General features: G+C 41.2%; 1 protein-coding gene across 8 annotated transcripts in view; it reads right to left on the bottom strand.

Annotated features, from left to right (window-relative positions):
* Positions 1–24,482, bottom strand: part of ZC3H12C (zinc finger CCCH-type containing 12C) — a 53,870-nt gene that overhangs the window by 21,813 nt on the left and 7,575 nt on the right. For 5 of the 8 annotated variants that reach the window (XM_081860253.1, XM_081860255.1, XM_081860254.1 and 2 more), the window contains exon 2: positions 23,581–23,743. The exons of 2 other annotated variants lie outside the window; for them this stretch is intronic. The gene's annotated coding sequence lies outside the window, so the exon portion shown is untranslated. Of the gene's footprint in view, positions 1–3,077; positions 3,321–23,580; positions 23,744–24,482 lie in introns of those variants that run through there. One more of the 8 variants, XM_081860257.1, reaches the window with a different exon arrangement.

Below are 24,482 nucleotides of genomic sequence, written 5' to 3'. Positions count from 1 at the left end.
TTTTAAAATTTAGTTCTAAAAGTTGCATCATGGTGGTTAATAAAGCAAAGTTTTCCATCCTAAAAATACAGTTTCTCATTTAAAAAGACAAAAGCATTTTTACTGTCCAATCTGTTTTAATCTTACAAAAATAACTGTTTTTTTCCATTTTCTTGGAATTCTTAATTTTGTTTAATGGATGCACAACCGCAGTAATACCTGTTAAGAGGATATCAATGTTAATAAGCCCTAACAGACTTGACTTTATAAAAATAACGATCTCCAGGTTCATTCAGACAGTGCTGCAGTACAAATACATGGTGAATTCAGGAAGCCGAGCTGAACATCAACGTTGTGATTTACTAACTGCTGCAATTCACTCGTAGCCCCATCGCCACTAACAAATCACAACAGTATCCTAATGAAAGAATACAGTTCAAAACCCACACTTTGGCGGCCTTCATAAAACTACCACCAAAAAGTATCTTAAACAAGAAAAACCTATGGAAAGCTATGTTGCTTAGCAACCAGCCTTGCGTTGCTAGGATGCACTCCTTTAACAAGCCATCATGAATGCTAGCAGAGTGCAAGAATAATTTGGTATGAACAAAGCCTACAAAAAAAAGACGGGGACTTAAGTGCGTCTGGTATACCCTCGGAGAACAATGCAGCTGCCAAACCAATCTGGAAGCTCCGACATCATTGTTCCATAAACCCTGCAATCTGCTCAGACTGGAGGAAGTATATTTAATGGGCAACACTTTTAAGATTGGCTGGAAAAAAGTTTAGGTTGGCTCATGTATCGCAATAGTAATACACTGAGATAATGACTCACTCGCCAAACCCATGCGTTGCAAAATGCTTCCTGGGCACTGAAAATAACATCACCTGGAAGCAACTACCATTGGTTTCCATTGTAACCCATTTAAGGTGTAAGCATTTTTCGTCTGATCCAGAGTAAAGTCAGTTAAGAGATGCGGACCAGAAAAGGAAGCCTATTTTAGAAATAAACTTTTGCTGGAATTTTCAGCATTTGGAAACTTTCTAAGAGAATGTGAAATGGCTACTAAATGAGGAAAGAGCATGGCATTTACAAATTCAGCCATTGCATACAAGTCATATATCTCCATCCAGGCATTACAAAGAGGGCTTTTTATAATTAACGTGCAACTGTATGCTTAATATACCTCCAAGTCATACTAGTAACACATTTGACAACAGAACTAAGGAAATATAATGGACAACATGCTTGTACTCAGACACTTCGGAACATTTTTTTGAGGAGATAAGTACTGATCAATAGCTAACAAACCAACATAAATAGAAAAGCATAGCATTTTATTCTGACATTAAGAACAACCCCTTTTGTGCAGCAGAAGCCTGCACATGTTTACTCAGAAGTATGCTCCACTGATTTCAAAGGGATTTACTAGGAAGTGCTAAGCATTATAGCCTTAAGGTAGTTATCTATTGAGAGTCCACTGCAAATAAAACTTAATGGTGCCGTGGCTTCTATTTCCCAAACAGCAATCCCACTGGTACATCTCTATTCCACAGCTGTGTATTTTATCTCTTCCAAGAAATCTGCAGCTGTAACTTTACACAAGAAATTTGCAGCTGCACCTCCCTAAGATGTTAGTCTTTGGAAACAATTTCTGATGCATTATATAATATATATGTATATTACCTCCAATGAAACCTTAAGTCACAAATGAATGCAGTGGGGTCAATTGCCCATATACCGAAAAGGAGGGGAGCACTTGTCCAGTCACATCTTGAAAGTGGCCTTATTGGGATAAACTGAAATCCTGACTTGAATCCACAGGGATGTGCACTAAAATGATTACTTAAAATTTAAGCTCAGTTACCAGGTTTTATTTACATTTTTGCCTCTTGAGTCAAGAAAGGCAAGTGGTAATCAGTATGTTGGAAAGTAACAACATCAAGTAAGTTCATGGAAATATGTGCCATAACTGCCTGGCTTGTCTATTGCTTTTCAGCAGTAAATGTTCCCACTAATCAACAACGCTAAGAATATTAGTATACTTTAAATGATATGTTTTGCTGGGGAAAGGAGGGATCGCTCAGGTTATGCATTATTAAAATAGCCAAGACATAGTAACAATGCAAATCAAAAAAATAAATATGTAATAAATATCTGCTGCAGGACTTTATGTATTTAATTACCATTGTATTTCAGAGAGTGATGCAGACAACAGCCCTCACTCTAACAAAGGAAGGATGTCCCGTTGAACAGATTGGTTAATGCTCTAGGGCAACAGATGTCTACTGGAACTGCAGGAGACCAGCAACTGGTGGCCTGCCCATCTTCTGAAAACTTTCAATAGACTTATGCATATGTTCACACAATAGGGCATTTGGTAGAAATGCAAACCTCTTTTTAACCCTTTCAGGTGTCCCCTCCCAGGAAGATATATCTCCCCCCCCCCTTAGAGGAACTCTGGCATTGGCTCAAAGATTAAAGTGTTAAAGTGTTAAAGTTGTTCTTCAGCCTAGTATATGAGCCCAAAATATAAAACAGGCTGAACAGCAAATCAAAACCACCAGAAAAAAATTCAACACACACACAATATATATCAGACACTCACACATACTCTACATCCTCCCTGCACCTTCATGAAGCTGGACTAAATTCTTTGACTATAAAATAATTTATGTTGTCACATGAAGGTTAATTTAATTTATCACAAAACCATCCTTTCAACACAGGTAACTGGTGTGCTTCCAGCTGCTCATTTTTACTAAGGATAACGTTTATCGAGTCAGCCAAATGCTACCAAAAAAACCAATCAAATTCACTTCTAATGAAATTTGTTTATTGTCCATTAGCTATGTACAAGCTTCTGGTAATGTGTCACTCTTATTTCTCTTACATTTCTTCACTTGAATGAATGAGATTTAAAATAACACATTTTTTAAACGCCATTTTTTTGAAGGGGGGATTGCAGCTTTTACAGCTCCCCCCCCCAAAAAAAAATCCCTTACACATATTGTGTTTCTTTTATTTAGGAACATACTGATGGGTCAAAAGGAGTAAAAGCGTTTAATCCCTGGCAAAGGCAAGCCCAAATACTTACGTTAACTGGAAAGTACAGAGATATTGAGGCGGGCAATTATTATTTTTTTGCAGCAGGTCCAGAATCAACTCCTTAACACGATTTCAGCTGCAAACTTCCAGGCAGGCAAGCAGAACAATGAATGGTTGACCAGATGGAATAGCAATGTCTTTGCTTAACCTATTACCGAGCAGAACAGCAACCAATCGGAGGCCAGGAAAGGCTGACAATTAGTTGGCCAGGCAGATGCAAGGAAAAGCCTCCCCACCCTGCGTCAGGTTTGTAGGTTTCTAAGAGAAGCAAGTTGATGTCATTCTCAGAGCCTGCCCCGGGCAGCATGTGTATTAACGAGGGGTGTGCAGCAACAATAGGCCATACAAAAGAGACTAGCAGGCAGCTGCTGTATGAGAGCCAGAGTCATTAGGGAGCAGGCTGCCAACAAGAAACACCTGGCCTGGGCAGACTTCAGCTTTTCCTCATTGTTTCTAATTCACGAAACAAAGAAAGGGAATTATTTTTTATATAGTAAAAGTTGCAAGGTTCGACTAGAAGAGCTCAAAACAAAAAACACAGCCCACGCCGATCATAAAGGACATTTCGCTTCTATTATTTGCGGGGGGGGGGGGAGCGCAACAGTACCCAGCACAGCGGCACAATTATACCTGCATTCTTCTCCGGCTTAAAAAAGTAAAAAGTAAAAAAGTAAAAGTAAAATCAAACAGGCAGTGGGAAAAGCACTCAGAGTATTTATGTGCGGAATTACTCACCAAAGTGTTCGATTTCCTGAAGCATTTGTTTGTGTGGTTTCTTGAAAAACCTACATAACTAGGTGCATCCGAGCAGCAATGGAACCAGGAGCTGACAAACGTGAAAACCAAGTGCCACTTTTTGCAGTCTCTATGTTGGGAAATTTCTAACAGCATGTGGAAATAAAGAAACATTCGAGGAGGGGGAGATAATACTACAGTGAGTTTGCTTAGTGGGCTTCATAACGTTTAATGGGTTTTATCCAACAGTGTCCCCTCCAATTTGATCCAGTGGAGGTTTCAGACAGTGGAAGGAGAAAAGAGGCAATTTTTTGCTTATTCCCTCTTCCCCTCACACCACCTCCCATGGGTCCCCAAACCTTCTGGAAAAGATGGAGGGGTTGCATAGGGGGCTGTGAGGAGAAGTGTGAATTTGCAAAAATTACCCCCCCCCCAATGACAGAAGTACCTTTCGTAAATGGAAGGGCACCGTTGGTTAAAATCCTCTACGCCTGTAAGAGAAATAACAGTCAAAATTCAACATGCTGTTTTGATGTGACCTTCTACTCGTTTTTGACATTCAGATCGTGTGAATGACAAGGGCAATGACAAGTACAGCAACTCCTTCAAGGGGAGTTTTGTTCAAAAGAACCTTGTAGTTTACCCTCCTGCATAGGATTTAAGAACACACTATGCTACAGAGAGATAAATTCTGAAAATTGTAAATAACCTTTTGCTTATTCCTGCAGGCATAGGAGATCAACAGAAAAATAATGATTGGTGCTTAACTGAAAGAGATTTTATTTTTTTTACTGTGAGGTCCGGTTCATTAAAATCAGCTAAATGTTGAATCATAAAAAATTCAAAATAAAAATATGAATTACTGCATATACAATGCAGTGTAATATATGCAACTCTTCCATTTCTTCACAGTTACAGATCTTAAACTTCAGAATCCATTCTATAGGCACTGCTGTATGTATTCTCTCTGGTAGTAGTGGTGGCAGTGAACAAATTCACAACTAACTAACCAACCAATATATATTAAATGATCCAGGAAAAGAAAATCACCCAGATCCTGAGACTGTCATTGACTATTTTGAGGTTTTCAATAAGGAGCAGGAGTCCCCCTCCCTAATTTCTGCCACTATGGATACAAAGAATAAGAGAATACTACCTCAAACCACAGCAGGAAGCCTGGTCGCCAGCACTGGATTAAGCTTCTTTGCAAACAGCAAATAAAGGCAGTGATCTGAAAAAGCTAATCAGTCCCTGCTGTGGTATTTAGACTACCTCAGTTACTGGTATTGGATAATGTTAAGCGTATTAAAAACATCTGTAGGTGAAATGAGGGATCCCAGTCTGTTTTACCTAGCTGCAAAAACCGTTATAGTCCTAGCAGAATCACTGTTCTGGTGTAGCTGTTTCTAGTTGCTTTTCATAGGCCTGCTCACCTCTCCATGTGGGAACAACAGAACAGTTCAACAGTGCTCTTAGAAACTAAAGGAAATGTGTTTTGCACCTGAGAAAATGCAGCATATCCAGTTATTGGGAGGAATTCAATGTCACGGTCTTTTGCTGGTTCCATTACTGCAGGCAATTCTGCTTCTTAGGGGTATCACATGGTTCTTTCCTGGGCTCATTGTTGCTCAACATCTTTACAAAAGACTTGGATGGAGGAATTGAGGGGATGCTCATCAAATTTGCAGGTGACACCGAACAGGGAGGAGTAGCCAATGCCACAGAAGACAGAATCAGGATTCAAGATATCCTTAACAGATTGGGCCAAAACTAACAAAATTTATTTCAGGAGGTACAAATGTAAGGTTCTACACTAAGGAAGGAAGAACCAGATGCACAAATATAAGATGGGGGCCCCCTGGATTGCCAGCAGTACATATGAAAAGGATCTAGGGGCCTTAGTACACAACAAGCTTAACATGATTCAACAGTGTGATGCAGCAGTAAAAGAAGCTAATGCTATTCTAGGCTCCATTCTATCTGCATTGTGTCCAGATAAAGGGAAGTAATAGTACTGCTCTATTCTGCCTTGGTCAGACCACAACTGGAATACTGTGTCCAGTTCTGGGCACCACAATTTAAGAAGGATATTGACAAGCTGGAACGTGTGCAGAGGAGGGCGACCAAGATGATCAAGGGTTTGGAAACCAAGGCTAATGAGGAACAGATGAAGAAGCTGGGTATGTTTAGCCTGGAAAAGAGGAGACTGAGAAAAGAGATGATAGTCATCTTCAAAAACTGAAGGGCTGTCACATGGAGGATGAAGCAAACTTGTTTTCTCTTGGACTTGGACCAATGGATTCAAGTTACAAGAAATCAGATTCCGACTAAACATCAGGAAGAGCTTTCTGACAGTAAGAGCTGTTCAACAGTGGAACAGTCTCCTTCGGGAGGTTGTGGACTTGTGGACTCTCCTTTCTTGGAAGTTTTTAAGCAGAGGTTGGATGGCCATCTGTCATGCATGATCTAGTTGAGATCCCTGTATTGCAGAGGGTTGGACTAGATGACTTCCAGGGTCCCTTCCAATTCTATGAATTTGAGGGAGCTGTGGGTGTTTGGCGGGGGCAGGGGCGGGGGGGAAGCCCTACCGTGCTAGCAGAAGCTCTTACACTGCCCTCTGTTGGTGCGCTGGATCGGTTGAATCTGGGCCATTGTTATTGTGCATATTGTGGTGTTTAAATTTTGAAAACCACCCTGAGAATTATATTCAAGGGGAGCGAGGGAAGAAGTACTTAAAATAACATAAAATTGATGAACTGCTTACTTTGGAGTGATGAAAAGGCTGACAGACAAGCATAGTGATTAGAATGTCAAACTAGGACCTCCGAGAGTGGGTTCAAATCCTTGCTCAGCCCTGAATCACACTGGTGACCTTGGGTCCGTCACCATCTTCCAGTCTAAGCTACCTCACAGGGTTGTTGTGAAGACAAAATGGGGGGGGGGGGGAGAACCACCTTGAGCTCCTTGAAGGAAAGGCTTGTCATAAATATAATGAATAAATCTTGCTAACTGCAAAGACATCTGGGAGTATACTTTAGAAAATAAAATAAAATTAGATTGCATTTATATATATACACTACCTCTGGGAGTATATTTAAAGACTCCATGAAATATATTTACACACATTCATCCTTGTTCTGAAGACTAGGCTAACAGTATTGTATACACTGAATACAAAGTTAATCATGCACAGAAATCATTCCTTTTACTATTATTCCACACGTGTGCATATCTGATTCATTGCATCTTACAGATTGAGCTCTAGACCACTGCATCTTAATGTGACAATAAATATATGCATCTTTAAGATGCCACAGGACTCTTGTAAATAGTATTTTGCAGAGATTATGTACCTTTTACAAAAATAAAATAAAATATACCTTTATTTATTTATGCTTGATTTAAGTTACTGGAAATGTTTGTCATGCAACTCTAATAACTACTGGACTGGTGGTGGTTCTAAAAGCACTTCAGTTACAGGATTCCAAATGCTTCATTCTAAAACAATCTATCCCTGAATATCCATTGTTCACAAGATTATTTAGTGATGAGCTCCCCTTGATATACCTTCTAATTAGCATTACTTTCCAAACAAACAAGCAAACAAACAAGCAAGCAGCAACTCAGGGTCTGTTTAAGGGCTCTTTAAAAGCCCAGAGATAAAGGCCCAGGAGATTTCACCCTCTGCCTTCCTGCCCATCCTAACCCAAGTGAATTTACTTTGAGAGGCAGAAATGACTGGCTAGTAACAGTAGCTTTGCAGACCAATTGTCTGCCTAGAACAGTAGACTTCTAACTTTTCAGACCCAGGACCCACTCTTAACCCAAACATGAATTTTGAGACCCATCTTGGATCAAGGCTGAAGACCAGTGACCTAACCCACTGTTGCCATACAGTGAGTCTCATTAGTGTCTTTTGTGCCACAGGCTAATCAATTACTTTTTTAACTAAAGATGGTGAGGACTGAACCTGGGACCGTATGTCTGCGAAGTATGCACTCCACCACGAAGCTATGGTCCCTCTCCAATTCACTGAACACAAGGCTGCACTGGAAACTGTATTTCCCATTCAGCAATGGACATGCTTGATCCTGCTCTGGAGACTGCTGGCCTTGATGATGAGGCTTTTAAGATCTCTCAGGTCATGCCTCCAGTTGCTTGTTCCGCTCCCTTTGTCAATTAACTAAATGGTTGGATGGTATAAGCCCATGACAAGGTGAGCCCAAACTCCCAAACGTGATTTCAGTCCCAGTTCTTAAAGGGCCCAGGAATTGCAAATTGAGGAAATCAGAAGGAAATAAGCAGTTCATAGTTCAATTTTTTTATTGCCTTTGGGTATGTAATGCCATGCTGGATCAAATTTGGAACGTTTCAGCCAGCGGCTCATTTTGGGCATAACAATATAAAATCTTGCAACTATAGACTGGAGATTACAGAAATGCATGCAGGCTCATGCATCCTGCCTTTCCCCTTCCTCCATGGTTCGCGATAACTATACTTTGCTGCGACATCTAAACTGTGCAAGCTACACTGAAGGCCTAAATGAGGCTCCATCAAAAGTATGGTTTCAAGCCCACTTCAAACCATGATTTGGAGGTAATTCTAAAGCTAACACATACCGCTGTTTCGTTTTGAGTCAGGTGTTGCAGGAAACGAAGACTAACACAAGCCATGGAAACAACAATGAACTTACACACGAAAGGGGAAGAAGGAGAGAAAGCACATGCTTCATGATCTCCGCAGCATGGTTCTCCAATTGGGTACTGTAACATCTTAACTGAGCAGTATGTGTATATGATAAAGTTAACAAACCATATTGCTACTACAGTGGTGCCCCACAAGACGAACGCCTCGCAAGACGGAAAACCCGCTAGACGAAAGGGTTTTCCGTTTTGGAGGTGCTTCGCAAAACGAATTTCCCTATGGGCTTGCTTCTCAAGACGAAATGTCTTGCGAGTTCCTGCGGGTTCCCCCCCTTCCCCCCCTTTCCCTAAGCCGCTAAGCTGCTTATCAGCTGATCCGCTGATAAGCCGCTTAACAGCTGATCGCTAAAAGCCGCTAAACCGCTAATAGCGCTAATCCGCTAAGCTGTCAATGGGCTTGCTTCGCAAGACGAAAAAACCGCTATACGAAGAGCCTCACGGAACGGATTAATTTCGTCTTGCGAGGCACCACTGTATATTATTTAGATGTGTCTTGATAGCTTTCTCTGAATCATTTCTAAATTCTTCCTAGAGATCGTGGACAATGGCCAACACACACACACACACACACACACACACACACACACACACACATGTTAGTGCAATTTTATTAAATCATGCTGTAAAAGCGTTAATGTTAAGAGTTTTAACTAGTATACTAGATTTCCTACTGGAAACATCAAGGACAACAAAGAAACCTAAGCAGGAAACAATGTGGGTCTCTTGTCACATTGGTGACAGGGTATAATGGCATTACCAGAAAGTACACAGAGCAGATGGAACAAAGAAAGCTCCAGTTCTGCACCAAAGCCTTCCGATCCAGCAAACTGAGCAGTCTAGCCATTATCCCACTGCTATATTTAAAACACAATGCTGAAATGCAAGAGGTTACTCCAGGTCATCGGAAAAAGTGGCCTGCAGAATGGATATGCACACTTCTGTAAGGAACCAGAGATTCTCCTCTGTTTGTTTTTGCTGGGACAATCAAACAAAACAAAGAAACTGAAGAATATATACATCAGCTTGCATCTTCTGTCCTGAATTACATTGGGATGCATATACAAGAATAATAAAGATTTTAATACACCACCTAAGAATTTGATAACTCAGTCTAAGGTCCACTCAATCTAGCACTCATCTCTAGCCAGATGACATAGGAAGGTATTAAGACAGTGATCACCACTGGCTGTTTTTTGTCCCTAGCATGATTTGTCCCTAGAGATTCCATGCCTATGATTGTGGGCCTCCATTTTTAGCTATCATTGTTACTAGCTATTTCATTCTCTAATCATGATACAGATTGTGTGTGTGTTGGGGGACCCGACATATATAAATACTGGCACTTGTCAGGTGTATCTGAGAAATGCATTTCCACCAAAGGAGCCACCAGGAACTATTTTTTCACATAGGCACACACATGGTAAAACTTCTAAATGCCTGACACTGATAATACAGTTATAGGCAGCAAACTGTTTTGTAGGAATAGAAAATAGCTTACAATCCAGGTGGAAACTTTAGTCGCACACGACCCACATTCTACAAAGTTATCTGGCCCTTGATAACCCCCCCCCCGCTCCCAAATCACAGAATAGTTAGAAGACTGCTAAAAGGATGTGTATCCACAAGTCGTTTGCCAGAGTGACCACCACTCACACATGCACCCTGAGCCAGTGCCCCTTCCCTGCACACTTAGCGCAAATATCTCAACTCCCACATTCTCTATTTACTGCAGAGAACTTGGGCAAGAGGTGGACAGTTTCTCTGCACCTGAACACGGAAAGGAAAGGAGTGGTTTCTCTGTCTGTGGGCTGGGCTTTTGCAGAAGGTACAATCAGTGCTTTGCTGCCTCCCTCCTGCAACAGCCTAGCATAAAGGCAGAGAAAACATCCCTCCCATCTCCTGAACTGCAGAGAACTCAGAGGGGCACAGTTCTTTTTATTATTGCTGCAAGGGGAGGGGTAAGTGGATGCCAAAAATAATGGCTAAACAAATTGGGCTCCTACTTATAGGCTGCACCAGTTGATTGGCAACATAGGAAGAACACTGATACTATGACGTCGGCTTGTGACACTGCTGGTGCAGCAGCTGATGCACCCCAGTTTAAGTGATTCTTTGTTGCTGCATCAATTTTAGGATTGGATCAGAAAGTCTCACCAAGTTCAGCATGGCTAATCTGATTTATACACAAATATGGCAGCGTTAAATGGTTTCTAGATAATACCCTTATCTTTAACAGTGTGCTTTTAATTTATAGCGTGAGGAATTCAAATCGTATTCTCTGTTGAGAACATTGGGCAGCCGGTCGCCAACTGGACTTCCAGCAAATTCAAATTTCCATGCAAAACAGTCAAAAGCCTCGCCAGGTATTTAAACAAGCAAGTTTTGGCCTAGATTAAAATGTTAGGCGCGCATGTTTTTGTTTTGACAAAGACTGAATCTTAAAGTTAACACAAGAGGGACACGCCAAATCAATTTACAATTTATAAACCACAGAGAAAGACACAAACCTGCTCTCTAGAAGCAAAGCAGCCAGTGTCACTGGGTAGATTTCAATTATTTCAGTAAGTGGCACTGCAAACGCAGCACAAGCGACATTCACATTTAATCCAATATTATGCTTCTCACAATAGCCAGAGCAGATTGCCTTAGGAGAAACCTTAATACTCTCCCCTCCCTTCCCCTCCCTGGCCCCACTGCCTTTTTTAGTATTGTGCAGGGAGCTCGATTTTCTATGACCTCAGCTTTTATCAACAGGCCCCGAGGCAAAACTACTGTTCACCTCTGCGACCATCCTCTAGTTGGAGGAAGTCAAAAGCACGCTTCTTATTCAAGCCCATCTAACGGAAGCTTGCAAAACCCAAAGAGCCGAGCCGAACAGTAATAAAGGCTGAGACTTTTACCTATGTAACAAAATCACTAGTGAAAAAAATATTTTAAAATTCTTAAGTTGCTTTTGGTTGCAGAAAGAACAGTTGGCTGTATCCAATGCCGCACCAACGGGATTCTGCTTCCACGACTCCCGTTCTCTATTGTCCTAGTGTCCTCCTGCCACATTTGCTGCAGAAGGTCCTGTATCTCCCTGAAGGCAAATTTGAGGTGAACAGGGTAGGAGACTGTAAACATAACTATGAATAATTGCTGGTCAGTGCATGAAGGGGCTAAGAACCACATGGTTGTAATTGCTAGCTAGATGCAGTTAGATCATGCCCCCTCTCCTCTGGAAAGAAAGTGAAGCTTCTTTCTTCTTCCTCTCTCTCTCTGCATCATGTAAGCCATGAGAAAGACATGTCTGTGCTTATTCCCAAGCCCAGACCGCATGTTTGAAGTGACTTTTCTATCCAATGCTATTTTGCCTGTATTATCCTTGCTGTTGCACGGAACAATGTATGATACAGATCTTGAATCTGTAAGTAAAGAATTTTAAACTTACTTAACAGTGTGTGGTTTGCTCGTTGCAAGAGGTAGAAAGAGATCAGCTGCTGTGTGCAGCTGAACAGGTTAAAAAGGCTTAACAACCTATATTCCTAACACTGTCCTGTGCTGCTTATTTTTATGAGGTTAATACCCTGCTACTGGGGCTCTCTATGTGCTTGCCCTGCATTTTGAATCCAAGCATCCAGCTGATTCTTCTGTTGTTCACCCACACATGTGGGTCCATAGGGGTTCATATACAGATTCCCCATCATATCCCAAGCCCTGTTGGCTTGCACTAGCCAGGACTGAATGAGGATAATGACTTACCTCCTCCCCATCATGCAGAGATCCTCCCCTTTATTCTCCTCTTGCCACTGGTTGCAATGGAGCGGGGGATTATTTGCACCTGCACCAGGCTTGAGAGGATCCAAAAGCTGACTGTTCCACCCTTGTTCAGTTCTCAAAACTCTCCATTTCAGGCTCTAATGCTTGCTACTGGCAGGGCCTGATAGTAGCTGCAGAGCTGTCTGTGCCAAACTTTATTCACTGTTAATTCTGGACATTTACACCCCCCAATCCTAGCCTTGTTTACTTGAAAATACTTCAAAGTGGGCGCATAAGTTTGCAGCCTTAGCCTTATCTTACTTTGAATGCTTACATGTTCACAAGGACAGGCAAACAAATGCCTCTCTGGGTTTCTACGCCAGTATTATTCTGCAAAGCATGCCTAAGGTTTCAGGTTATGGTCTGAGGTTGCAGAAGTCATATTTAGCGCAAACTAATAACTTTAAGGATTACCAATATCCAGCAGTATAGATGCTCATTCAGGAAAGAGAGATTTCAACATGGAAAACAGTAACATTTTGTAATAATGTTACAATAATATTTGTAAGTGTTCAAGCCCACACCAAGAGCTGAGTTTTGAAGGAAGGTCTAGCAAACCAAAATTCAACACACTGTCTGCTGCGCTGGGCCTGTTCTGAACATACACTGGTAATAGTATATATTGTTTCTTTTTATTTATAATTTTCATTTACATACGTTACAACAATTATTTAACCATAATTTTAACATTTTCAATTTCGACTCCCTTCCCCTCTTTCTGCGTTTCCTTACATTTGTTTTCGACCTATCCTGCATAATCCAAATTGCCTTAACCTATTCTTTTAATCATCTATTCTCATATATATCTTATTGAAACTGCAGGTTTTTTACAATAATCCTGCCAATGTCTCGATCTGTTTACAGTTTGCTTGTAATATACTGTTTCTACATTCTATAAATGTAGCAGTGACCATTTCTCAACCAAGAGTTGTCTCAGAGGTCCAATGAGATACGAAGTCAGCCCTTTAGATCAGGGCAAAACTGTCAGACAACTGTCAAGGCATTCCTCCAAGTAAGCCCTCCTCAGCAAGCGAATGTGAAAAATATATTCGGTGACCCTTTATAATCAACATGTACTTTTACTTTTGAGTAGAAAATATCCTTTGAAATAAATTCAGATTTAAGCTTTCTGATATCTAGAAATACCTTCACCAAACCCAGACTTAAAGTGGTGGGGAAGAAGCACATTTTTCTGAATTATACATATGCCCCCTGCCATTCTAATACTTCAAATGACTATAAATGGGAGATTATACAAAAAGCCTCTTTGTTAAAGTTTACTTTATGCATAATGATCAGTTTCTACTAAAGAAAATAATAGATCATCTGCAAAATCTCTGCTGATTTATTCAGATTCCCAAAGTTTATCCTGCTATTTTCCATCACAAAATAGAATATGAAGAGTGTATATTAATTAGGGTGAGAACCCTTCAATAAAGTATTTCTTGTATGCCACTTAAACATGCACAGACTTGTGTTCAAACCTCACAACTTCTGTCAGGGCTTCTCTCCCCTCACTCCCAGCTGTCCTTTTCTCTTCCTCTCTTCTGAATAGGAATGCAAAATCATATATTTATGATTGTAGGCAACAACACTAAAACATTCAGCTCGATGGGACTGGCTTGCAAATTAACATGCATTGGATTGTGCTGTTAAAATCTAAATAATGTAGTGTATGCTACTGAGATGCTATATTTTAATTTTTTTTACAAGCATTCCAAAATGAGTAATTTCCATGTACAAGTCTGAATACAACACTCGAACCATACAAGGTTCACTTTCAGAGCAATCCTAAGTGGAGTTTGGAGAAGCACTTTTTCTTGTCATTTTCACTATACCAGATCCAGCTTGGTGTAGCTGCGGAGTCTTCAGAGGTTTGAAACCAGTGTATCCAAGGCGACTGGCACCACAACCCCAATGGGCAACCCTTGTCTCAACGACAGCAGTAAATCACCAACACACCTTCATAACCCCTTCAGTCATTAACATGGGGAGGTCATAACTGCACTCCTAACTGAACTGATTGGATACAGAAAATATTTCAGTTTCACTATTTTAGCTATGAGAAGATATTTCAGAAACTTATACAGCACATAAAATTAATATGCTTTTTTGTTCTAGTTATTAAATATGGTCAAACATGCTAAAATATTCTCAATTAATGTAGGAAATTAGATTTTTTTCTGATTCAAATTTTGCCTGAAGACCTAGATAATTGATTTTTGCTGCTTTAGCACTGTATTTATGCTGCTTCTAATAGTTGAAAATTTCTCTCAACCAAAATTGATTTGAAGATCAATTTACCCAACATATTTAAGATTACATGAAAACTTTCTTGTCTTGTTGAATAATCTGTTTACTGTCAGCACATCATAAAGTTTCTCTGTAGAAAACTGAGCATGCAAAATCACATTCAGAATATTTATTAGATATTTGCATTTATGTACACCTTCTATTCCTCTCTTTTCTGTTTTCAACTCAACCGTACTTCTTAAAAAGTTCACACTTGCCAGCTTCTTGACAATGATAAATGCATTTGGAAACCATTCCCTCGAAACTAGAAATGGCAATTCAATTAACATCAATATATATTAATTTTTACAACATCTTGCATTGCAGAGAGATGACATTAAAGCGTTTCTTTACACTACCAATCCTGACTATCAACAGATGGTCGGTGGGCCAGTGTTAATAAAAGCTGTTTCTTATAAAAGAAGGGGGAGTTCAGTGGGTTTTTTAAAAAAACTTACCCATTTTTCTGTACCCATGGGAGAAACCTACACATTTCTGAGTGCTCTTCAGCTGCAGTGAGATAAACACTGTAAGTGCTAAATGAACAGCATGGCGTGTAGATCTTATCAAGATTTTAAGAGTACTTATCACCAGAAGCTGATGGGCTGTCTTTTTTCACAGGCAAATGAAATATAACTGTATATGAGCTATAGCTAATGGTATATGCAATAATATATTGTATGTGCATTGCAGGTAGTTCCTTCGATTCTGATCTAAAACTTCTAACTATTGCATTCCTTTTCTGTCATATTTCTGAAAGCTAAGATAATAGCACTGCCACCTCATTGCAAGACACTTCACTAAACAACCCTCTCTTTTAGTATCCCAAGTTAAGAGTTCAGCATCAGTATCAAATATGAAGTCAGTCTGTAGTGGGCTGTGCCACCCTCTCTAATGTTTAATAATGGCTTGTATCTAATCTAGTGCTCAGGATGTCCATTTCCCCTAAATCTGTTCTGGGGTTTCCCCCAAGCCCTTCAGAACAGGTTTGGGGAGAATGCATGGTGCACCCAGGGAGAGAACGGGGAAAGTCCCATTGCACAAGTGGAACTCCTTGCACTGATGGGGCGATTATGTAGTGTGGCACTGGATTCAAGCCAATGCTTCCCGTTATCAAGTAACAGTCTGTTTTAGGCTTTATTCAGGTTCGCAGCTAATCTAAAACTAGCTTTTGTCAAGGCGTGGTTCTGCAAACTGAGCGCCTGCCTTGTGCACACACTCCCTCCTGCCCTCTCAAAAGTAATTTCCCCTTCCACCCCCTCCCCAATATTAATGTGTCTTTTTTTAACCAGATGAAATTCACCATTTACAAAAAAAAAAAAAAAAAAAGGAGGGGGGTAGGTTCTGCATAACCATGGCTTGCAAACCCAATTCAAACTTTGGTTTCAACCCCTGGTTTACATAGCATAGCTGGTTTTACTTATGGTTTGTGTCAGTGGTCATTTAGTGAGTGGGTAGCTGAATATGGCCATCTCCTTTCTTTTGTATCATGTCTTGTGGATTGCGTAAAGGTAAAGGTAAAGGGACCCTGACCATTAGGTCTAGTCGTGGCCGACTCTGGGGTTGCGGCGCTCATCTCGCTTTACTGGCTGAGGGAGCCGGCGTACAGCTTCTGGGTCATGACTAAGCCGCTTCTGGCGAACCAGAGCAGTGCACAGAAATGCCGTTTACCTTCCCGCCGGAGCAGTACCTATTAATCTACTTGCACTTTGACGTGCTTTCGAACTGCTAGGTTGGCAGGAGCAGGGACCAAGCAACGGGAGCTCACCCCGTCATGGGGATTTGAACCGCCGTCCTTCTGATCAACAAGTCCTAGTATCTGTGGTTTAACCCACAGCACTACCCACGTCCCTGTGGATTGCATAACCCTATGTAAATCGTGTTTTGGCAGAATACACCTGCGAGTAGAGCAAACTATACGGATGGTGGAATGATTGTTTTTGCAAAGGACTGGGGAATCATAGAATCATAGAGTTGGAAGAGACCACAAGGGCCATCGAGTCCAACCGCCTGCCAAGCAGGAAACACCATCAGAGCACTCCTGACATATGGTTGTCAAGCCTCTGCTTAAAGACCTCCAAAGAAGGAGACTCCACCACACTCCTTGGCAGCAAATTCCACTGTCAAACAGCTCTTACTGTCAGGAAGTTCTTCCTAATGTTTAGGTGGAATCTTTTTTCTTGTAGTTTGGAACCATTGCTCCGTGTCCGCTTCTCTGGAGCAGCAGAAAACAACCTTTCTCCCTCCTCTATGTGACATCCTTTTATATATTTGAACATGGCTATCATATCACCCTTTAACCTCCTCTTCTCCAGGCTAAACATGCCCAGCTCCCTTAGCCGTTCCTCATAAGGCATCGTTTCCAGGCCTTTGACCATTTTGGTTGCCCTCCTCTGGACACGTTCCAGTTTGTCAGTGTCCTTCTTGAACTGTGGTGCCCAGAACTGGACACAGTACTCCAGGTGAGGTCTGACCAGAGCAGAATACAGTGAATACAGGGAATACAGGGAACTTCCACAGAAACACTTTATAATGTGAAATGGGGTTCTTAAGAGTAATTTTTTTAAAAAAATATTTTATTTTCCAAGTAATTTTCCAAGTTAAGGAAGAACTCACTTCAAGGAAAGTTGTTGAGGAGATGAAGCCCTCCTGTGGCGAAATGGGTCAGTGTGTCTGGCTGTTAACCAGAAGGTTGGGGGTTTGAGCCAACCCAGGGATGGCTGCGGGCAGGGTTCCCACACTGCAGGGGGTTGGATTAGACGACTCTGCAATTCTATGATTCTATATAGGGACTTAGGATAGTGACAACATGATGGGAAATGTTCTCCATTAAGGTGTGAACACCCAAGATAGCAGACTGCCCTAAGTTATCATTCAAGGATTTCAGGTAAAACATAACAAGTAGACATGCCTAAGATTGTGATGTTAATGTACTTTCTGTTGTATTGGCTGCTAGCTGGCTTCTGGACATATTTCAAGGAGGAAATTTGACTCTTCAATTGGGGCCTTAACAAAAGATTAAGGCTTCTTTGCAGACTATAAATGAAGATTTTGCATAACCTATGTTATTACTATCCCTTTAAAAACTTTGGAATGTTTTCTCGTGGTCAGATTTATTTCCCCAATTCTTTACAATAGAAAGCTTCTAAAAAGTTAGTCTCAAGGAACCATCAATCATATTCATTTCTCATTACTGAAAATTTAGATTTAGGCAAGTGCCAAAAGGAGAAATTTGGAGCATTAATTTTACTTGCAAGGAAACAGAAAACAATTCTTTCAATTCCCCATATTCTACTTTAATCCTTTAAAGCACAAAATCCTCCATAGTTTGAGTTTCCAACATCACCTGCTTATACAGATATCCCTTTCGAACAACATAAACAATCAAATTTGGTTTCTCTGTGAACTAAATAGAAATGATAACAGTTTCCATCAACTCAGCTGAACCATTAAATTTTACTTAAATAGTCTAGGCATTACAATTTACAAGTAACTCAGTGAAATTCTAGAATTTATAAAGCAGCTGAGTCGCAGCCCCTTGATCACAGTGGAAATACACACATTTGTTAGGAAACTGTTCTCAGTTGTGTGTTCTAGCCTAGAGCTGTGGATGAAAGAAAGAAAACTCAACATGCTTATGGTGAATTTATTTATGGAGGTGTTTTCTGCATGCTCTTAGTTGTTGGGTTCATATAGAAATCTTTTCTAATAACATCTGAAGGACTAGTTACAGATAGGTAGCCGTGTTGGTCTGCCATAGTCAAAACAAAACAAATTCCTTCCAGTAGCACCTTAAAGACCAACTAAGTCAGTTCTTGGTCTGAGCTTTCGTGTGCATGCACACTTCTTCAGATACCCTGAAACAGAAGTTTCCAGACCCTTCTATATAGTGAGAAGCTATAGAGTATCTACATCAAGATGATTGCTCGGTACGAGCATTGATTACTTTTTTAGATCATAGTCTGGCCAGCTTTATTTTTAGAGCTAAAAACCTATTCAAAAAAGAAAGAATAGTCCTATTAAGAATATTTGAAAATAGAGCACCTTTAACCTCTCTGATGGGGCCCAAGGGCATAGGAATGGAAGCTCACAAAAGGGAAAAAACCAACCACCAAAACCATCAAAATAGAAAGCATAAGTTCCAGCAGGATCATCTCCATCAAACAGTGCCAAATGGAAAAAAGGAAGCTCCACATCCAACTGGCGTCTGGCCTCTCACATGTGATAGTGAGGACTCCGTTTTGGAGGAAGAACTCTCACTGATAAAGCGATTCTGGTCACTGCATTCTCCAGCTCAAACTGAGATCCTGAAAAGACTTGATTTACTTCGAAGCAGACTAGAAAAAAAGGATGACCAAGGTGAGACAATGAAGGACCCTTATGTGCAGCCCATATCTCCCAAATGTCTAGTGGATAGGAGGACGGTGGGAGGCACCTTTAAATGTGTAGATGTGGAATTACAATCTGAGCCCCCTGTGATGTACAATAAAGTAAGACCAAATCAAGGTGTGAAATCTCAAAGCGCCTGGCACAGCTATCTTAAATTGTCTCCGAATGAATTAGCTTCCCCCCCCAACTCCAAAATCTAGCCCCAAATCACCAAGAAGAGAGGATTACTACACTCTCTCCAAGCAGTCAGCCTCGAAAAGAGCCAATGGGTGTGTTTTTTTAGACACCAAAGAATTGCTGGACGTGGTGGTGACATAGATCCAGCTCCCCGAAGGGCCCGGGGCCTAAAAGTGCTGTCTTGGAATATCGCGGGTTGGCACGCCAAGAAAAACAACCAACAATTTTTGTGCTACCTTAAGCAATTTGACATCATCTTCTTTCAGGAGACATGGCAGAATGACCCTATATTTCTCAATGGGTATAACTGCCACTACCTGCCTGCCTCTCCATCTTTAAGGGGCGGCAGATCTAGTGGTGGCCTAGCTTGCTTCATTTCCACGGAGCTGGCGCATTCTCTAACAGCCCTACCCAGCTGCAATTCTCTAGCAACAGCCGCTCTACTTAGCTTTAAGAGAACTACTCTTCTGCTGGTCAATGTCTATATTCCCCCAGGCCAAAAAACCCCCGCGGTCAAGGCTATATGGGCTGAGCTAGAGGCGTTTTTAGAGCCTTTCGACTCTACTTACCCGTCTGCCCTGACTATTGTGTGTGGAGACTTTAACGCTAGTATAGGAACAGATGACAACAGTCTATACACTCACTTCAACCTATTTATGGACCCTGAAGAACAGACGGATATTGGTGCGACACGACTGTCCAAAGATAGAAGAAGTAATTTTTCAGGTCTTTGCTTAGTGCAGGCTGCCAGACGGAGGGAACTGCTGATATTAAACGGCAACATAGAGGGGGATCGCCCCGGGGAATATACCCATTTTTCTAAGGCTGGGGGAAGCGTCATAGATTATATTCTAATCTCAAGATTTGCTCACAGCTTTGTAAGGAAGTTCCAAGTGGGCCACAATACTCTGAGTGATCACCTACCTCTAATTTTAGAGCTTGCAGGTCGGCCTTTTGACCATTCTATTGCCGAGCCACAATATATACCTTCTGTAAATTTGGGTATACCTGCTCCCAAAAGACTCAAATGGTCCCCAATACTGAATGAAAATCTAACCCTCCTTCTTCAGTCAGCGGAGTTAAAGCTTATTCGCTCCGCTATTGTGTCAGGCAATTCAGTAGATGCGATTATGGAACGCTTTAAATTACTTTTGGAAAGATTGAAATCCCATTTAACAACAGTGATACATAGCGCCGCTACAAAGAGGGCAAAGGACGGAGCTAGTTGGTTTGACCTGGAGTGCAGGCAAACAAGGAGTCAAATGAGAACAGCCTACCAGAGATATAGGAAATCAGGGACTGCCCTCCTACTTAATGCTTATATTTATCTGAGAAGGTCTTACAAACAATTACTAAGGAGAAAGAAACTGGAAGCTGAAAGAGCCGCATGGCACAGTCTGGTTAAGGCATCGCACGAGAAAGATACTACTTGCTTTTGGCGAACCATATCTGGTCTACTGGGCCAGGAGCGTACTAATTCCATTTGTACAGTGGAACCAATGGAGTGGTTGCGCCATTTTCAATCTTTGTTCTATGACCAGGAAGTCCAACACTACAAATTATGTATTCAATTGGAGGACCTACCTCATTGGCCACCAGTAACTGTAAAGGAAGTTGAGAACTTAATCGCACAATTAAAGAACAACAAGGCCCCAGGGAATGACTACATCCCTGCCGAACTTCTGAAGTCCAACATTGGCTGGTGGGCCCCCCTGCTGGCGTCTTTATTTTCTTGGATCGACTCAACGGGTTTACTTCCAGATGGTTGGACTGAGGCAATAGTTATTCCAATCTACAAAAAAGGACCTATGCCAGACCCGGCGAGTTATAGACCAATCAGTCTTCTGCCTATACCCAGCAAACTATATGCTAAACATCTTTATATTAAGCTAACTAGCTGGCTGGAAACTGAAGCTATTCTAGCGGAAGAGCAAGCGGGTTTCAGGCAAGGCAGGTCCACCATAGACCATTGCTTCACCCTAGCCTACTTTATTGACAAATATGCCAAAAAATCCCGTGGGGTGCTATATGCAGCCTTTATCGATCTAAAGGCTGCTTTCGATTCAATTCCACGTGCAAGACTCTGGGATAAATTGAGCACATCAAGTATAGACAAAAGACTATTATTTCTGATCAGCTGTTTATATAAAGACACGGTGCTGCATGTAAGAACTTCGTCAAATGGCCATCTTATAGGACCAGTTCCTGTCTGCAAGGGGGTCAAGCAAGGTTGTATCTTGGCCCCAGTTTTATTCAACTTTTACATCAATGATATGGTTAATTGTTTGTCATCTCCGGACTTCCACGCCCCCAAACTGGCTGACAAATCAATATCAGTACTTTTGTATGCTGATGATGCGATACTCCTATCTCGAACAAGAATAGGCTTAAATAGGCTCATAGGTGAATTTTCAGCATACTGCAGGAGAGAGCAACTGGTAATAAACTATCAGAAAACCAAAATTATGGTTTTTGCAAGGAAACACAGACAGTACAGCTGGAGGATGGATAACCAGACAATTGAACAGGTTAAAGCCTTCAAATATCTGGGTATCGTTTTCCAGTCGACCGGGTCCTGGGATGTCCATCAAAAATGTGCCAAAGAAAAAGCAGCTCAAAGTATTAAGATGCTGTCCCGCTTCTTTTATACGAAGGGGGGCAGATACATCCCAGCAGCCTTTGAAGTTTTTCAAGCAAAACCTCTGGCGCAGTTACTGTATGGGGCACAAATCTGGACGGGGAACCACTGCTCCAGTCTTGAAACTGTTCAGTCTAAATTCCTAAGGCAGATATTCGGCGTCCCCTCCTGTGTTCCAAACGCAGCATTACGACTCGAGGCCTGCCTTCCATCTGTAGAAACTCAGACCTGGCAAAGAACATTTAACTATTGGCTTCGTCTTAATCTAAATCCACCTGGTCTACTGCCTCTAGTAATGCAAGACCCTTACAAAAGCAAGTGGTTCAAAACTGTGCATCAAAAACTTCTTACATGCGGTCTGCATTCACAGTCCCTACTATCAATGGGCCTCATTAAAGCAAAGAGTCTAATAGGCCAGCGCCTGAAAGACATTGAACGGCAAAACAACCTGACTATCTTAAAGAAACTGTGCCCATGGTATACCTACTTTCCCCCTTCTCATTTTGATTCTCCAGCTTCATATTTGTTTAAATTAACCATCCCAAAATACAGACGTGCCTTTACATTGGCTAGATGGGATGTTCTCCCTTCTGCCGTACTCGAAGGTCGCTACCAAAAGACTCCATTTGAAAAACGACTCTGCCCATGTGGAGATGGTAACACGGAAACAATGTCCCACGTCCTCCTATCCTGCCCCCTTTACAAAGACCTAAGGAATGAGATTATTACTCCACTCATTCTCGCCAACCCCGGCCGTTCACCAGATATCACACTGTATTTCCTCTTATCTGATACGGATAGTCAGATAACAGAGAAGGTCGCGAGGTACATCGAGAGAGCTATGAAATTGAGGGCCACCATCTGAGTGACAGACTTGTTCATCTGACGGACCTCCTTTTGCTTGTTCTTTTCTCCCTTTTATCATTATTTCTATTTTTAATTCTTGTATAGCTGTGGCCTGTTGGCTTTGCTAATAAAGTTTTGATTTGATTATATAGTGAGAAGGTGAGGAGAAACCAGTAGGAGAACACTTCAATCTCCCAGGACATTCTATACAAGATCTCAAAGTAGCTGTTTTACTACAAAGGAATTTCAGAAATAGACTGGAAAGAGAAGCTGCTGAATTACAACTTATCACCAAACTTAAAACCATGGAGAAACCTGGTCTGAACAAAGACCTTGGATTCTTATCTCATTATACATGACAAAGCCATTTTTCACCTTTTCACCCCTTGCTTTTTCCTGTAAGACCTATTGCAGTCGTTAAGAGTCGTCAACAGGCTCATCACAGCTATCTGCCAATCACCCATTCCCACCACCCTTCTGAGTAATACCCCTCCCCACCTTCTCACTATATAGAAGGGTCTGGAAACTTCTGTTTCAGTGTATCTGAAGAAGTGTGCATGCACACGAAAGCTCATACCAAGAACTGACTTAGTTGGTCTTTAAGGTGCTACTGGAAGGAATTTGTTTTATCTGAAGGACTAGCTATTCAACTGACATTAGGGACTGCCAAAATGAATTAGAAAATACAGTCAGAACAACTAATTGCATTTTTTAAGCATCTTGATAAGCAGGCCCGCTGCTGTAAATACTTGTCAACTCAGGGCTTGAACCACTTAGATCACCACTGTATAAACCGCAAAGATACTGGGTTTTTCCCATCAACAGCACAGCTATATTTACATATTAATTTTGCACATACAGTACTTTTCAAGACCAGCATGGGTCCCTTCCTGCCACATCTCAGATGTTCTTACCTAGCTGAATGGATTTCAGGGCAAACGGACCATCATACTGGATGCTAGCATCTCGATCTCTGGAGTTCCATCCCATTGAACTTGCAAGAATCGTCTTGTGAGAAAATGTGGACTACTGATTACCATATGGAAAACACAGCGTAGGTTGTGCATATGAATATTCCTGTAAAAGAATAAACCACAAGGAAATAAGGTAGTTGATATGCTTTCACTGAAGCTTATGCAAAGTACCTTGGTTTCGTCTTCAGTTATGCAGGGGAGGAAATTGAAATTCTACCGCAAATAAAAATAACCTTGATGACACAAAGTACGAATCCACTTAACTTTCACAATGGTTTTTTTGCCTTGATCAAAAAGTTTAAAATAGAAAACAAGTATCCTGGACAATAAGTTCTTACACCTCAAACACTAACCCTGATGGAGCCATTCCATCGAGCTATAGCAGAGGAGCTAGTGCAGGGCCTCTTCATTGACTCAGATGAGGGTCCATCAACTTTGGATCCTCCTCTCTTTGATTTTTTCCGTTTATACAGGAACCCCCTAACTAAGAGCTAGTACCTGGATTTGCTTTGTTTTCCTTCTCCCTTCCAATCACTTTTCCTTTTGTGCCATGTCTTTTAGATTGGAAGCCCAAGGGCAGGTTTTTATTACTGATATTTGTAAGCCTGAGAGCCTTTTGTCTTTAGGGTGAAAGTGTGGGGTGTGTGTATCCTTCAATAAATAAAAGAAAAACCTTACCCCATGCCCTTTCCTCTCTATCTGGGGAAATACATGTTTCACATATTATAGTTTCACCATGTTACACAAAGTGAAGATGTCGGGGAATAAGAAGGATTTTTTTCCTAATAATAATAATAATAATAATAATAATAATTAACTTAATAATATTTATTGTACCTTGC

This window comes from Podarcis erhardii (assembly GCF_964252035.2).
Source record: "Podarcis erhardii genome assembly, chromosome: 4".
Taxonomy (NCBI): Eukaryota; Metazoa; Chordata; class Lepidosauria; order Squamata; family Lacertidae; genus Podarcis; species Podarcis erhardii.
This window is presented reverse-complemented; position numbering and strand designations above follow the sequence as displayed.